The 15,790-nt window shown below is 34.3% G+C and overlaps 2 protein-coding genes across 2 annotated transcripts in view; one reads left to right on the top strand and one right to left on the bottom strand.

The window, feature by feature from the left end:
- The window catches only part of LOC144975827 (uncharacterized), a 120,063-nt gene extending 107,180 nt beyond the window's left edge, over positions 1–12,883 (bottom strand). The window contains exon 1 of the mRNA XM_078920018.1: positions 12,667–12,883. The gene's annotated coding sequence lies outside the window, so the exon portion shown is untranslated. The remainder of the gene's footprint in view (positions 1–12,666) is intronic.
- The window catches only part of LOC144974902 (uncharacterized), a 251,977-nt gene that overhangs the window by 125,192 nt on the left and 110,995 nt on the right, over positions 1–15,790 (top strand). The window lies entirely within an intron of this gene.

Raw genomic sequence — 15,790 nt, 5'->3', positions numbered from 1 at the left:
TTCGTACCCAGAAGGTACCGAGTTCGACTACCCGCCTCGTTTGGTAGCATTGAGCAAGTCACTTCGCTCTAGCTCACTTTGCTGCGCAGTACTGCGGCTGACATCTGGGTTATTCTAGTCTTCCCTTGGGACAGATCCTAAAGACAAATTTCCCCTTGGGGATGAATAAAGGGAAATTTTTTTTACCACATTAACAAAACCATACAATTAGGATTGATAATTTTTTATCACTATCTAGATATTCCTATATTCTGAATATGAAATGAATTAACTGCCGAGGTAAAGTTATTGGAACCAATCACACGAAAGCATTGATAAACCCATCAGACAAATTTTCGACAAAATCAAATGACAATTACTGTCAATGTTATACCTCTACAACTTTCCACTCGTTAATGTTCGTGTGTGTGTATGTATGTGTGTGTGTGTGTGTGTGTGTGTGTGCGGGTGGGGGCGGGGAGGGGTTGCTTTGAATAAGAGAGATTATGTATGAATTTTCGAAACTGTTATGAAACGTCGTTTTCATTTGATTTTTATATATTATTTTATTAATCTAGTTTTGTCCTATCTATGTATTGTATTTTCAATTTCTAACATTGTAAACCAAATGACAAATTGCCATTATTTAAACAATAAAGATTTTATCATCATCATCATCATCATCATCATCATCATCATCATCATCATCATCATCATCATCATCATCATCATCATCATTAATATTATTGTTCATAAAAGATTCCAGCTCTATGCACGGTCAATAAAAGGTTGAGACAGGTATTTTTTATTCTTTATTTAAATCACAAAACAGTGTAGTTGTTTTTGTTTTTTGTTGTTTTTTTTTGTTTTGTTTTTTTGTTTTTCTTTGTTTTTTTGTTTTTTTAGTTGTCAAAATATAACCAGTAGAATGCTCTATGGAAACCACCAATCTATGACCATTAATCATAAACTATCAACACCCAAACATTCTGAAATGACTAATTACGATATTAGCGATTTTTAACCAAACATACAAAGGTATTGATAACCCCCCCCCTCCCCCCCCCCCCCCTCCTTTATTTAATAAAAAACAAACCAACATAACCAGCTCTTATTTCGGCAAAAATCCAGCTAAGGACAGGATCTATAAAAAGCTCAAGATGTTCCTCTCGTTACCGATACGTTATTTTTCATTTCCCTTTTCAAATAAGTTGCCACAGGCTACATGTCAAAATATAAATTTTGATGTAAGTAACGGATAGGAAAAAAATGAGTTATGACGGGTAAACGAACTCCATAAGTATTCAAATATATTATGATAAACATTAAGGCAACTACAACAAAGAAATTAAAGATGTTTAAAAAACTCCAAAAATAATTTTCTTATAATTGTGTATCTAAAACTGAAACAAATATAGTCTTTGTCTGAATACACAAGGATCCTCTTCAAAGTAAACAAGGTAATCTAAATCATATTAGCTTGTGAGAAATGGCGCAAATTGCCTGATTCTAATAATAGTCTTAAAAACAAAAGCAAATTATAACAAATAAACGAACACATATTTTAAGAGGTAAGGGGGGGGGGAGGGGGGAGGGGGGGGGGGAGGGGAGGAGAGTAGGCAAATAAGAGGTGTTTTAAAAAAATCATTTTAGAAAATATTTTTTTTATAGAAGAGCTGATTTTAAGAGATTATCTTCGATTCCCGAGAATTGCAGATAGACATGGACACTCCAAATAGAAGGATCTGGGCTGCGCCGAATCTTCTTAGCAACAAACATTATAGACCAATCTGGGTCATTGGACAGCTGGCTCATACTTAGACCTAGCATAAAATACTTAATTGATTATCTATGGAGTATCAATTTTCCTTTTAAGAAAGTCCCGATACTCCGTTGGTAGAATAATCGATTCACAAGCAAAAGGAAATATTTTCGATCATGAATGCAATCGATATTTTTTTCTGAATGTCTTGAACTGGGTCTCATAGATTTGGTGGAAAGTACCCTTTGATAGTCCTATCCAAAGGGTGTAGCAAGCAACTGCTATTGTAGTTTACCACTATAAAACCGGTAAAAACGCCAGCTCCATGAATCATATGGATCTGAAGGAAATACCTACTACTATTTTCTTTTAGGGACAAACGCCAATTGCCAGAAAAGAAAAAAATATGTTAAAAACAATTAGAGAAGAAAAAAAAAGAAAAAAAAAAGAAAATCACAAAAGTAATATAGAAAAGTTTTATTTGACCCCAAAAAATAAATACAAATTGAGAAGTTTTGTTATCTTGGAAACCTATCTGACAGATAAAATAAACGAAACAGTAATTTAAAACGTATCACTCTAGTACGTCAAAACTAGTTTATTAACGGAGAAATTTGAGAGAACAATCTCATTTATCTTATCTATTGTGTGTATATAAGGAACCCCCCAAAAATTGAAAGAAAAAATGCTAGGTAGAATTTTGAAAAACAACGTGTTTACATCACTTTGTCTTCAACATCGAAAATACAAAAGCTGTCATGAGAACTATATTTATCCAGTTAACCGCCGTACTCTAGAAAAACACGTATTCGAAAATTTGGCCAGAAAACTCGTCCTTCAAATATCGATCATTTTAAATGTCCTTCATCTTAGCAAAAACTCTCAAACCTGAGACTTTTCGCAGTCCCAGGTTTGAGAGTATTTGCCAAGATGAGGGTAAATTGAATCGATCGATATTGGAAGGACAAGTTTTCTGGCTAAATTTTTAAATACGAATTTTCCAAAAGTACGGCAGTTAAATGGGTAAAAAAAAAGATTTAAAAAAAAAAGTAGAGCAAGGTTATCAACTCCCGCTTTGTATTGGAAATGTCAACAACGAAAAAGGTAGGTTGTAAAACATTGAATTTTATGACTGGAAGTCGTCGTGATGATTCATTTATATCGAACAAATAAAATATACTCCTAGTGTAGATAAACGAAACGTTGGATTTACCCAAACATACTCGTGATCATCAGTTTGTGTGCTAAGTCTCGTAAAATTGAATGTCTCCTTTAAAAAAAAAACAAAGAAAATAAACGGTAATCATTTTGGTGTTTATGATGATGATGATGATGATGATGATGATGATGATGATGATGATGATGATGATGATGATGATTAATAATAATATAATAATAATAATAATAATAATAATAATAATAATAATAATAATAATAATAATAATCACCATCATCATCATCATCATCATCAACATCATCATCATCATCATCATCATCATCATCATCATCATCATCATCATCATCATATCATCATCCTCATCATCATGATAATAATAATATCATATTAATAATGATGATAATTATAATAATAATAATAATAATAATAATAATAATAAATAATAATAATAATAATAATAATAATAATAATAATAATAATAATAATAATAATAATAATAATAATAATAATAATAATAATAATAATAATAATAATAATAATAATAATATAATAATAATAATAATAATAATAATAAAATTACTAATAATAATACTACTACGAATAATGATGATGATTATGATGATGATGATGATGGTGATGATGATGATGATGATGATGGTGATGATGATGATGATGATGATGATGATGATGATGATGATGATGATGATGATATAATTTTAATAGCGCCTAAGTATAGATAGAATGCGTTTGGCCAAGGAGTTCACAACATTGCCATCCGGAAGTATAATGGACCAACACCCAAACTCTGTGTAACCATGAGCTTTTATAGTCTGGTTAATACAGTTTAGTGAGAACAACTCACAAACGCGGATGGCAAAAACAAAAACAAAGGCCTGAGTGACGTCATCTGCATACTATCTATACAGCGCTTTACAATATAGATAGTATGCGCTTGGCTAAGAAGCTCATAACATTGCCATCCGGAAGTATAACGGACCAACACACAAAACTGTGTGTATCCATGAACGTTTATAGTCAGGTTAATAGAGTTTAGTGAGCATTACTCATAAACGCGGATGGCAAAAAAACAATAACAAAGACCTGAGTGACGTCAACTAAGAACTATCTTTTCTCTTACGTGGTACCACAAACACACATACATACACATATTATTCTATTATTTTTTTTTCAAAACGTGAGGAGTCACTCAACTTTACGACACTGAGCACAATAACTTAGGCAGGCACACAAGTGTATTAGACCAATTTAACGTTACCGCCAGGAGCCCCACGTGTCTCGACCCGGCTATATACTTTTCACCCATTATTGATTGGATAACTGTATCTGTTGAATCTTGTGGACTGTACTTAGCGATAGTCTATTGTATTTTACACAACTACTATTCTGCCATACTTTGCAAAAAATAAACAAACAAAAAAAAACAACAACAACAAAAAGAAAAAACAAACACATTTGTAAAAACTCGTCCTTCAAATATCGATTAACTAAAATGACCCATTGTCAAAATGTTTTTGTTTTTTTTTTTGTTTGCTTGTTTGTTTGTTTGTTTTTGTTTTTGTTTTTTTTTTGGGGGGGGGGGGTTAGTTTTTTAAAATTACTTCTGAGTACGGCAGTATTGTCCATATGACACGGATCTGTATTTTTGGGAATAAACACATAGAGGCAGTTGATAACTATGCCAGTCATGCCTGTTGCCTGAAAAAAAAAACATGATCTTTTATATAGCGCAATATTTACTAAACGTGTTTCAAAGCGCTTTACACGTTACCCACAGCAACACGTAACATATAGAAGGAGACATGACGCCCTCTAGGCGAAATCACCATTTTTTTACGACGGAGACAACAACGCAAACGGCTAGGTACTCATTTTACACCTGAGTACGGTGAGAGAGTGTGAGTAAAGAGCCTATTTCAAGGACGCAACTATGCACCGAGGCGCGACTCCATGTCCTTCCGATCCGAAAGTGAGGGTCATCCCAGAAGACCACATAGTCGCACGATGAATTGGTCCAATACCCTTGTGCGCCTTAGTGATTGTGCCGATTGTCGTTAAATTGAGTGACTTTTCATTTTTCCAAAAGAAGAACATAATATTATGGTCCAAGGAAACCTCTCATAACAGCAGGCTACGCGGCACAATGGAAGAGCTCATCAAAGCATAACATAAACTAGCATATGAGAAGGATAAGAAAAGTAACCAAAAAGAAAGAAAAGAGGAAGATAGAATCAATTATTTAAAGTTCTGTTCAGCCTTTGATTGTTCTCATCTTATTCAACAAAGTGATTTTTAAAACATCCACCCTAGGGTTAAACTTAATTTCTTAAAAATTCTTTCATTTTTCAAATACAGTATTGTAAAATGATTCAGAAATCAAAGTTTAAGTTAATTAAGCGTCATTAAAAATAACCCCAAGTAAACAATAATTCATTTCTAAGACAAAGTCTTCCTCCATCCGCCAGTTGCCAATTGGATCTTACGTAGACCTGGCGAAAAATATGTTTGAATACACTACATGCTGCCAAATGAATAAACTAGGGAGTGAATTATGTTTGAATGAATGAATGAATGAATTGATGGGTGGATGAATGAATGAATGAATGAATGAATGAAATTGATGGATGGATTGATGAATAAATTGATGGATAGATAGATGGATGGGTGGATTGATGAATGGATTAATGGATGGATGGATTGATGAATGGATTAATAGGATGGGTGGAAGAATGAATGAATGAATGAAATTGATGGATGGATTGATGAATAAATTGATGGATGGATAGATGGATGGATGGATTGATGAATGGATTAATGGATGAATGGATGAATGAATGAATGAATTGATGGATAGATTGATGAATGAATGAATGAATGAATGAATGAATGAATGAATGAATGAATGAATTGATGGATGGATTGATGAATAAATTGATGGATGGATGGATGGATGGATGGATGGATGGATTGATGGGTGAATGAATGAATTGGTGGATAGGTGAATGAATAAACGAACGAACGAAAGATCAATGAATGGATAAGAATCCATTTCCAAATCCTACTTACATTTTTTTTAAAAACTGATTTAAAAACTTGTTTGCAGGAAGTCATAATGTTCGTTTACCTGAAGGTAAAAATTGGCAAGGAGTACCGTTTGTAACTCCGTGAATAAGTTGTAGTGATCCAAAGATATTAGGAATGAGGTATTTTGGGGAACTGTACTTGCCAGGAACGTAAAGGTTTGAACTTATAACCATCTAAGGCAGGAATGGAATTAAATAGAAAAGACATACCTAATATTAAATGTAACTATCAATTTTTTGGCGTGGTGATAATTTAGTGATTATTTTGGATAATACATTCGAAAATCCGTTCAGATCAACGGGCACCTGTTTCAAATTTTGTGATCTTAATAGAAATCTCAAATCATCGTAAATATTCTTCATTATAACCACAATTATTGGATTATAATTTCTGCTTGATTATCAGATTTTCAAATACGAATTTGTTCAAGATAGTATTAGGTGAATGTTTATATCGAAACATTTTGATTTCACACAGGAAAACAAAATATACCACCAAACGATAAGGGTTAATTTGACCTCCATTTATTCTTATCCATCACTTTTTTCGTTTCAATTTTTACCTTTCCATCATAAATTTAGTCATTCGTTTAACTTATATTTTTCATTTTTATTTTCATGATTTGTATTCATCATATCTAGGCTAATTGATTTTTTGTTCAATTTGTTTTTCGCTACAATTATTATGATTTTAGTTTTTGAAAAAATAAGATAGGATGTTCTAGATTTGTTGATGTAATATAATATATTACCTTTAACTCACTCAACCCTAGAGACTTTTGCTACTTATCGAAATTCGGAAAAATGTAATAAACTGATAGATACATAGATAGTTTTATTCAACTATCATTAACATGCAAAAACTAAAAGCATTAACTTTGATAGTACGCCTGTAATATATATATATATATATATATATATATATATATATATATATATATATATATATATATATATATATACTTGAAATGCTGAAATATATATATATATATATATATATATATATATTTTATTTATTTATTTATGAATGATACAATCAAATGTTTATAATGTATTAACACTAAATACTATAATAGTCTATGTTACAGATGTATAACATGAAAACAATGTCACCACTCAAAAAAGAAACTATACATTTGATTGCTGCCCTCTCAGCTAAGGATCCCCACTGGAACCAGACAAACAACCAAGCAATCTCAATCCAGAACAAAGATAGAACTACATGGAAAGCCGGGAGTGGGGGGTGGCGGGGCAAAAGATCCCCACCAAGATAGATAGATAGATAGATAGATAGATAGATAGATAGATAGATAGATAGATAGATAGATAGATAGATAGATAGATAGATAGATAGATAGATAGATAGATAGATAGATAGATAGGTAGGTAGGTAGGTAGGTAGGTAGGTAGGTAGGTAGGTAGGTAGATCGATCGATCGATAGATAGATAGATAGATTGATGGATGGATGGATGGATGGATAGATAGATAGATAGATAGATAGATAGATAGATAGATAGATAGATAGATAGATAGATAGACAGATGGATGGATAGATAGATAGATGGGTGGATGGGTGGATGGATAGATAGAGAGATAGATAGATTGATAAATAGATAGATAGATAGATAGATTGATAGATAGATAGATAGATAGATAGATAAATAGATAGATAGATCAGCGGATATATAGATAGATAGATAGATAGATAGATATATAGATAGGTAGGTAGGTAGGTAGATCGATCGATAGATAGATTGATGGATGGATGGATGGATAGATAGATAGATAGATAGATAGATAGATAGATAGATAGATAGATAGATGGATGGATGGATCGATGGATGGATGGGTGGATGGATAGATAGAGAGATAGATAGATAGATAGATAGATAGATAGATAGATAGATAGATAGATAGATAGATAGATAGATAGATAGATAGACAGATGGATGGATAGATAGATAGATGGATGGATGTGTGGATGGTTAGAGAGATAGATAGATAGATAGATAGATAGATAGATAGATAGATAGATAGATAGATAGATAGACAGATATATCAGCGGACATATAGATAGATAGATAGATAGATAGATAGATAGATCAGTGGATATATAGATAGATAGATAGATAGATAGATAGATAGATAGATAGATAGATAGATAGATAGATAGATAAATAGATAGACAGAAGGATGGATAGATAGATAGGGTATAAAAATTGTATAATGAACTATAGATAAAATAACTATATGCAGAAATCGCCATGGATGTGTGTGTGTGTGTGTGTGTGTGTGTGTGTGTGTGTGTGTGTATGTGTAAACATGGGATATGGAAAATATCTAACTCAGGAATAGGAAAATCACATATAGTTTGATAGAAGTTTAATCAGAGTCGTAATATAATATGGGTTAAATTGGTTCATGAATTTGCATGAACAAGCTACCAGATTTTTGTCATCGACCATAATAAATATATTTTAACAAAGGCTCTCTGGTGCTATTTGATGAACCATAAATGAACGCCGGATAAGTGTTAGAAAAAATGCCAAACAAATTACCAAGTGCATATTTTTTACAGTGAAAAAAAAAGAAAGAAATAGGAAATATTTCGTGAAAACAAACATTTATTTCCATTTCTATAAATGCCAGTTGGGAAATGCTCGTTTGTCATTAAAATAAAGTCAATGAGTCAATTTGCTCTTTTGGTGATATGGAGCAGTATTTGTTAGTTCTTCTTCTTCTAGGTTCCATGCCTGGTCCAGGCTTCGGATACTGCATGAATTATCTCTCTCCATTCCTCCCTGTCTCTTGCTTTTTCAAACAGCTCTTGGATTGTTAGGTTGGTGAAGCCCTTCAGTTGGTCTATGAGTGTTTTTCTTTGTCTCCCCCGGGCGCGTTTACCAGGTATTTTTCCACAACTTGCCAGGTATTCCTTCTTATCTTTCCTTACTATGTGTCCGAAAAAGGATAGTTGTCGATCCACTATTAAGGGCATTAGTTTCCTTTGTTGGTATGTTTGTTTTAGCACTTCTTCGTTCGTTTTGTGTGCAGTATACGATATTCTCTGCATCCTTCTCAAGCACCACATTTCAAAAGCTTCAATGTTCTTTTGTGTTTCTGCATTTGTAGTCCAGCTTTCGCATCCGTATAACAAGACTGGCCACACGTAGCACTTCAAGACTCGGAATCTAATCCCGAACAACATCTGTTTGTTTTTCAAAATGTTTCCCAGGTCCATGAAGGCCTGTTTGGCTTGAGTTATTCTTGCTCGTATGTCTCGGTTACATCTTCCATCTGTTGTCACTATTGAACCTAGGTACTTAAAACTTTCTTAGTTAATATAATTTGTTAGTAGATAACCGATTAAAATTAAATGCCCAAATTATCCAGTTCCTCAATATAATTTTTCGCTATCAAGATTTAAAAGTTTATAAAACGTCGCAATTCTAGGATTTCAAATGTCAAACTGGCCAACCTGGTCTGTCGTTCTCTGGAAAAAACACTTTTATAAAAATATTGGCCAGATCAAAATAACCTTCATCTTGCTAAACATTCTTAACTTGGGACTTCACGAAAGTCCCAGGTTAAAGAGTTTTTAGGAAGATGAGGGTCAATTTAATCGGTTGATATTTTGAGAACGAGTTTTTCTGGCCAAGATTTTAAATACTTGTCTTTCCCAGAGTACGCCAGTCTTTTTGTATCGTATTTGAATATCAGGCATATCGAACAATGAGTTGAATGTGAGGAGTTATAAACTTAACCTCATAAACCCATGACAAGATTTACATAAACGACTCACATTAGCTTGTAGGTGTGGAATTGCTAATTTAATCACACAAATACATGTAGAATCTAAATCAACTTTTTTGTATTTAAAAAATTCACTTTTAGTTTATTTTAAATGATTATTTTAAAACGCACATGAAAAATTTACCATTTATTAATCTGCATCAACACTAATTTCTTTTTTTCTTTTTTTTTTTTTTGGTTTCGTTTTTGTTTTTGGGAAGCCGATTATTCTTATGTGACACACATATCAATCTATCAAACCCAAAGTGTACTTATTTGCAGTTCTGATAACCCAAATTGTTATGGGTTCATTGTTGTAATGGAAATACTCCCAAACCAACGCAAAATATTAATTATTAAAGCAATGTGAAACCAAGCCCATAACTGTGTTCGGTTATCAGACCTGCAAATGTGTACACGTCTTATCAAGCCCACGAAGCCACCAATTATTTTATTATGGATTCTGTGACGTGATGCCTACGATTAAAATGCTTTCCGTCCATAGGACGCGATTTGTGTGCAGAGTTCATGTTGCCTGATTCAATGATGGACTCACGATACCAGACACAATGGTGATATCTATGGAAAGGATTTTGACGTCACTCAGCTCTTTGTCATTGTGTATAACCAGCCAAATTTATGAGAAGTTCTCACTTTATTGTATTAGTCAGACTATAAACGTTGAAAGTTACACAGAGTTTTTTGCATCGGTACCTTATATCCGATTGGTGGATATTGTGAGTTGACGACACTCAGCTATTTGCTATTTGTGACCTACCACCACAAAACGCTTTGAGCAAGTGTAATTGAGATGTGTTGCTAATTTCCCCTTTGGAAATCTTTTACATTAAAAGTATGAAAGCTGGTATCTTACCGGCCATCGTGTATTAGAGATCTTGATGTTACCAGCCAAAAACAACTGAATTAATCGACGTCCTTACAACGCCCACTTCTAGGCAAGAGTCAAGTCAGAGACTAGAAAACGTTCATAAAATTCGATATTTTAGTCCCTTGCTTCGCTTAGGCTTTAGACTAGCAGATCATTTACTAGACTAGTAAGGAACTAAGTCTCGAATATTTACATAAAATTGGGACCTGATTATTTCAACTTTTAAATATGTTTTTGTTTGGCTTTATCCGACATGATAGCTGTTTGAGGTGTTGTGTCAGATTTATGACCATCAGAGATGTGCTTAGCTCTCACTCAAAACTCTCTGATAGACTACTTTAAAGGTTGTATACTGTTTTATTTGTTGGTTACGAGTGTGTTGAGGTGAGCATTTTAATCAACCGCTACCATCAATTTATTGCATGCATCTTCTTCAACCTACTTTTTTAAAAACCCGACTGACTTATATTGAGTAGTGCTATTGATATGCATATCAAAATAAAAATGGTGAAAAAAAAGAGGAAAAAATATAATGTTAATGTAGTTCGTATTTTATTTTAATGGCCAGAAAATTTGCCCTTCAAATATCGATCGATTTAAATAACCCTCATCGTTGCAAACACTCACAATTCTGGAACCTTGCATGAACGTTTCAGACCCAAAGCCCTTCGTCAACTAACGACGAGTATTACATACCGTTTGATTGTTTTTGTTGTTGGCTGCAGACGCATTTTAAGCCCAAAACTTTTCATTTTAGATATTTCATTCTTTCTATTTTGAGCTCATATATTCCTTTTTTGTTCAATGGATCGTGGGTTGTGGATTTGAATCATGGGACGAATAGAAGCAACTGGCTGTCGTCATTCAAGATACGGAATGTTAAAGGCCATTTCCCTTAAGATAAAACTGACCTTTAAAACGCGGGTTACGCCTTTAAAGTAAACTAACTGGTTTAGAAAAATACATTACATGCAACAGGACATGGCTATTCGTTATAATATAGTCGTTAAACAGGCGCTTCTTTAACATCTAGTGTTATGACAACGGCTTATGACCTGTAGATTTCACGTTCCAGTCCATCTGTGCAGCTGTGGGGTCTAATGGTATGATACCTGCCTTCGGACTTGGTGGGGGAGGGGGGGGGGAGGTCCAGGTTTTGAGTCCCGCTCTGTGCGAGCAGCGCATAGTTGAGTACTTTATTCACATTCTCTCATCATACTCATGTGTAAAACGAGTCTGGTCGTTAACATCGCTGTTTCTGGCGGAAAAAGTGTAATATTGCCTAACCGGTGTTATGTCTCGTATTGGCGCTTTGAGCACGTTTAGTGGATATTGCTCAAGTTTTTTGGGGGGTTCTTTATATAAATCTATGGGAGGTGCAATTTGAGCCCCCCCCCCCCCCCCACCCCACCTTACATTAAATTCGGCAAATATACCTGTTTTCCGTGCACTCGTATAATTAATACCAGATAAATTTTACGTCGACAATAAGGGTCTTTATGTTGTTAGTGTTGTAACCCTGGGGTACTGGAGAACACTTATTGTAGCCAACTGTTTGTAATATAGTGGTGGACGCATTTGAAATTTCTCATCATTTTTCGCTATTCTCGGGTGTAGTAAATAAAGTGAGTGCCAAACCGGTTGCTACGTTGTCAGCAGCAAAAATAAAATGATATGAACAGCCTCTTACAAGAGTCGTGTTTCGTCCTCCGTACTCATTCAGGTCCTGTTGAGTTGAGACCACTTGTAAAGCGATTCAGGCACATTTGTGAACAGTGTTCTCAATATAGGAGGAGGAGAAGAAGAAGAAGAAGAAGAAGAAGAAGAAGAAGAAGAAGAAGAAGAAGAAGAAGAAGAAGAAGAAGAAGAAGAAGAATGGCCTTAAACTAAAACTGGACCTTTGAGGTGACAATAGCGAATGAATTGAGACGATTTAAACATAATATCTAAATAAGCGTCTTAACCTACCTCTTAACAATGTTAATTAAAGGTTTCCTTATAAATGAAACTCCAGAATAGGCACAAATGTATAATTCCTTTGTCTCAAAGACAATTCACAAAGGCTCCCGTGCCTTTCATGGCAAATGACTGAATGAATGAGTGAACGAATGAGGAAGTTAACGAATGTAAACAAAATGTGTTGAGAATAATATACACCAACTCTAATCTGTAGGACATTCCCTTGTGTCTGGCTTACGCTGAGAAGGAGAAGTGAGTAGTGGGGGGCAGCAGTAGCAGCTACACCTCGTAGCAGCTGTCGAAGCTAGTTGAAAGCCCAGCGCTTTCCAGTTGTGACGTAATGTGATGAAGCCACTATCATTTACCTGGATGCAAAATGCACGGGATGAGTATGATATAGATAGAATGAAGTTGGGGTCACACGGGTCTTTGTTATTGTTTTTTGCCATCCGCGTTTATGAGTAAGTCTCACAAAACTATATTAGCCAGACTATATACGTTTAAGGTTACACATAGTTTTGTGTGTTGGTCCGTTATACTTCCGGATGGCAATGTTGTGAGCTTCTTAGCTAAGCGCACACTATCTATAAAGTCAAATTGAGAAATTCTTTTAGTAATTGCATAGCGGTGAAGTCAAAGAAAAACAAGTCTCTAGCTCGTAATATTATAGGGAATGAGATTAGCGGAGGACGAGAGACGCATGCGCACAACCAACATGACGTTTTCTCTCTAATAACTTTTCCGCCGGTGACGTCACAGACTATGGGTGACGTCCAATCAAGGGACGCTACTCTTCCGCTAATCTTATTCCCTATAGTATTCAATTTTTCCAAAGTGGTAGCCATTAAGGGGAGGGGCGACACCTGAAACTATTTTCAAGAATAATGATTATATCCAATATCTTTTTATATTGGGACATTGCCTATGACCAATGGATTCGAACCATGTGATTTATTTCGGTGGGCGTGTCCGGTTGCCATGGTGACGGCCGCCATCTTGGATTTTTCTCTTCTCTGGGTGCTATTTTAAAAAGTTACTTTCTCAATAAGTTTCCATTGAATTTTCTTGAAATTTGGCATGGTTGTATATTTGTATATTGTTAAAAAAAAATACAGAGCATTTTTTAAATATTTTAAATAGATTTTTATTTACAAATTTTTAAAAATAATATTTTTTCGGTATGATAAAAATCATGTTTTTTGACATAAAAATGTCAATATTTCAAAAAATAATAAAGATATTTAAAATTCCTTCTGTATGATTTTAGATAATCACTATAGCTCTAGACATGCAAAATTTTAAACAAATTGATTGATAAATGACAAAATAAGATAAAAAATAGTGTTAAAAAATGTCATTTTGAGAAAAACGAGATCAAAGATGACAATGAATGAAAATAATAAGACAAAACGGTACAACCAGCTCAAAACATATCAGCACCGTATGAGGGTCCCCCGTGTTCTTTTTCTGCCTCCCTCTGGGCTTTTTCACGGGTCTGAGCTTTTATTTTGCGTCTTTTTTTTTCTCTTTGTGTTGAGCAACCCTCATGCTCTGGTCAAGTCTTTTTGATTCTGCTTGCTGACTCAACATCTGGGAGTGTTCTCTCAGTCCACCGATGCCCAAAGACACTTTCAGGGATGTTATTTCTGTTGGACCAAAATTATACTCTGCACCAAACTCAACTTTTTTTTTAGGGAATGGAAGTATGTTTTATGGCATCTTGACCAAACAGAATTATGAAACCTTTCGTTTGGATTTTGTGTTGTCTTCATCTCACAACACTTCAACAAAGCATATACAGGCTTCAAGTGCTCATGAATTAAATCAAAATTCAAAAGTGTATTTACACGCTGCTTGTGTCAACAGTTTACACATGGGCAGCAATATATTTTTTATAAAAGCATCTGGAGTCCGGTTCAGGAGGACAATACCTATGTTGAGGGAAGTCATTGGTGTAATAACCGTGGTAAAGACCAGCAAGAATAGCCCATTTCATTTCTTTCCGCTGTGGCATTGCTTGGAATCGCTTTATCATAATACTACTTACTATCACACACCAAATTCCAATCAAAGATTTGTGGTCACGGGTCAACCACGAGCCATCATAACTTTCTTGCTTTCTTGGCTTTTGTAGCAAATAACTGTAGCCAACGTTTGGATTTTTTTGTCACTTTAGGTATAGTTATAATAATCCAGTAAAAATTGGAAATATTTAGAGATAATTAACGTGAATACGTGTCAAAATTTGATAAAACAACTGATCAATCGAAATGTAAACAAATCGTAGTAAAATATAATAGTAAGAGAGGCGAACTTTCACCCTGACTCAACATCCAATCCCTGGCGCGGAGTCAGAGGTCGAGAACAAGGTCAGCCAATCAGATCGCACCATTCGTGATCACGTTGTATTTACCTGACAACTTGACCTCTTATCAGCTGTTTGACACACAATCTTCGTTCACGACTCACAGTTTCTAAACCCCTCCCTGCCCATATTCTGATATTTTTGAGACTGAAACCGTGTCAACTAGACGGGCAAAGAGTAGACTAAACTATCGATATCAAAAATTACAACATCGATATGGATTATAATGCTTTTCAGTCCTATTATTTTCAGTTGAATTCTCACAAAAAATTGAAAAGTTTGGTATTTTCATGTCGACTTCCATGGCTATGAAAGACGATTTACAAACTTTATATTATCCAAATCACCATATCAGTGCTGAAAATATGTGAAAAAAGGATTGTTCTTTGATAATAAATAAAAAACTGAAATTTTATATTTTGACCCAAAAATCGATATTTCAGGTGTCGCCCCTCCCCTTAAGTCCCAGAAATTTTTCCAATCCTTTTATCACCCCAGCAATACTTGGCCATTGTGTCTGTTAGACATGGCAGTGAATATTTTTGTGATAAACTAGCGTAGTATCAAAAGGTGCTAAACAATGGGAGTAACCTATATTCATGTTTTCGTCCAACCCAGTCATCGTTCTATCTATAGATACTAAGAAGTTGACGTCACTCAGGTCTTTGTTACAACAATCTCTTTTTATTCAAATTATGATATATCATAATGACATCCCACTTCTCAGCCTTAACCCCAAACTTCGACGAAGCCTCAAGTAAAAAAAAA

The sequence above is a fragment of the Berghia stephanieae genome, chromosome 6, assembly GCF_034508935.2.
Source record: "Berghia stephanieae isolate SIO BIC M18660-M18661 chromosome 6, UCSD_Bste_1.3, whole genome shotgun sequence".
Classification (NCBI taxonomy): domain Eukaryota; kingdom Metazoa; phylum Mollusca; class Gastropoda; order Nudibranchia; family Aeolidiidae; genus Berghia; species Berghia stephanieae.
Note: the sequence above shows the minus strand (reverse complement) of the source record. Positions and strands in the feature narration are given on the sequence as shown.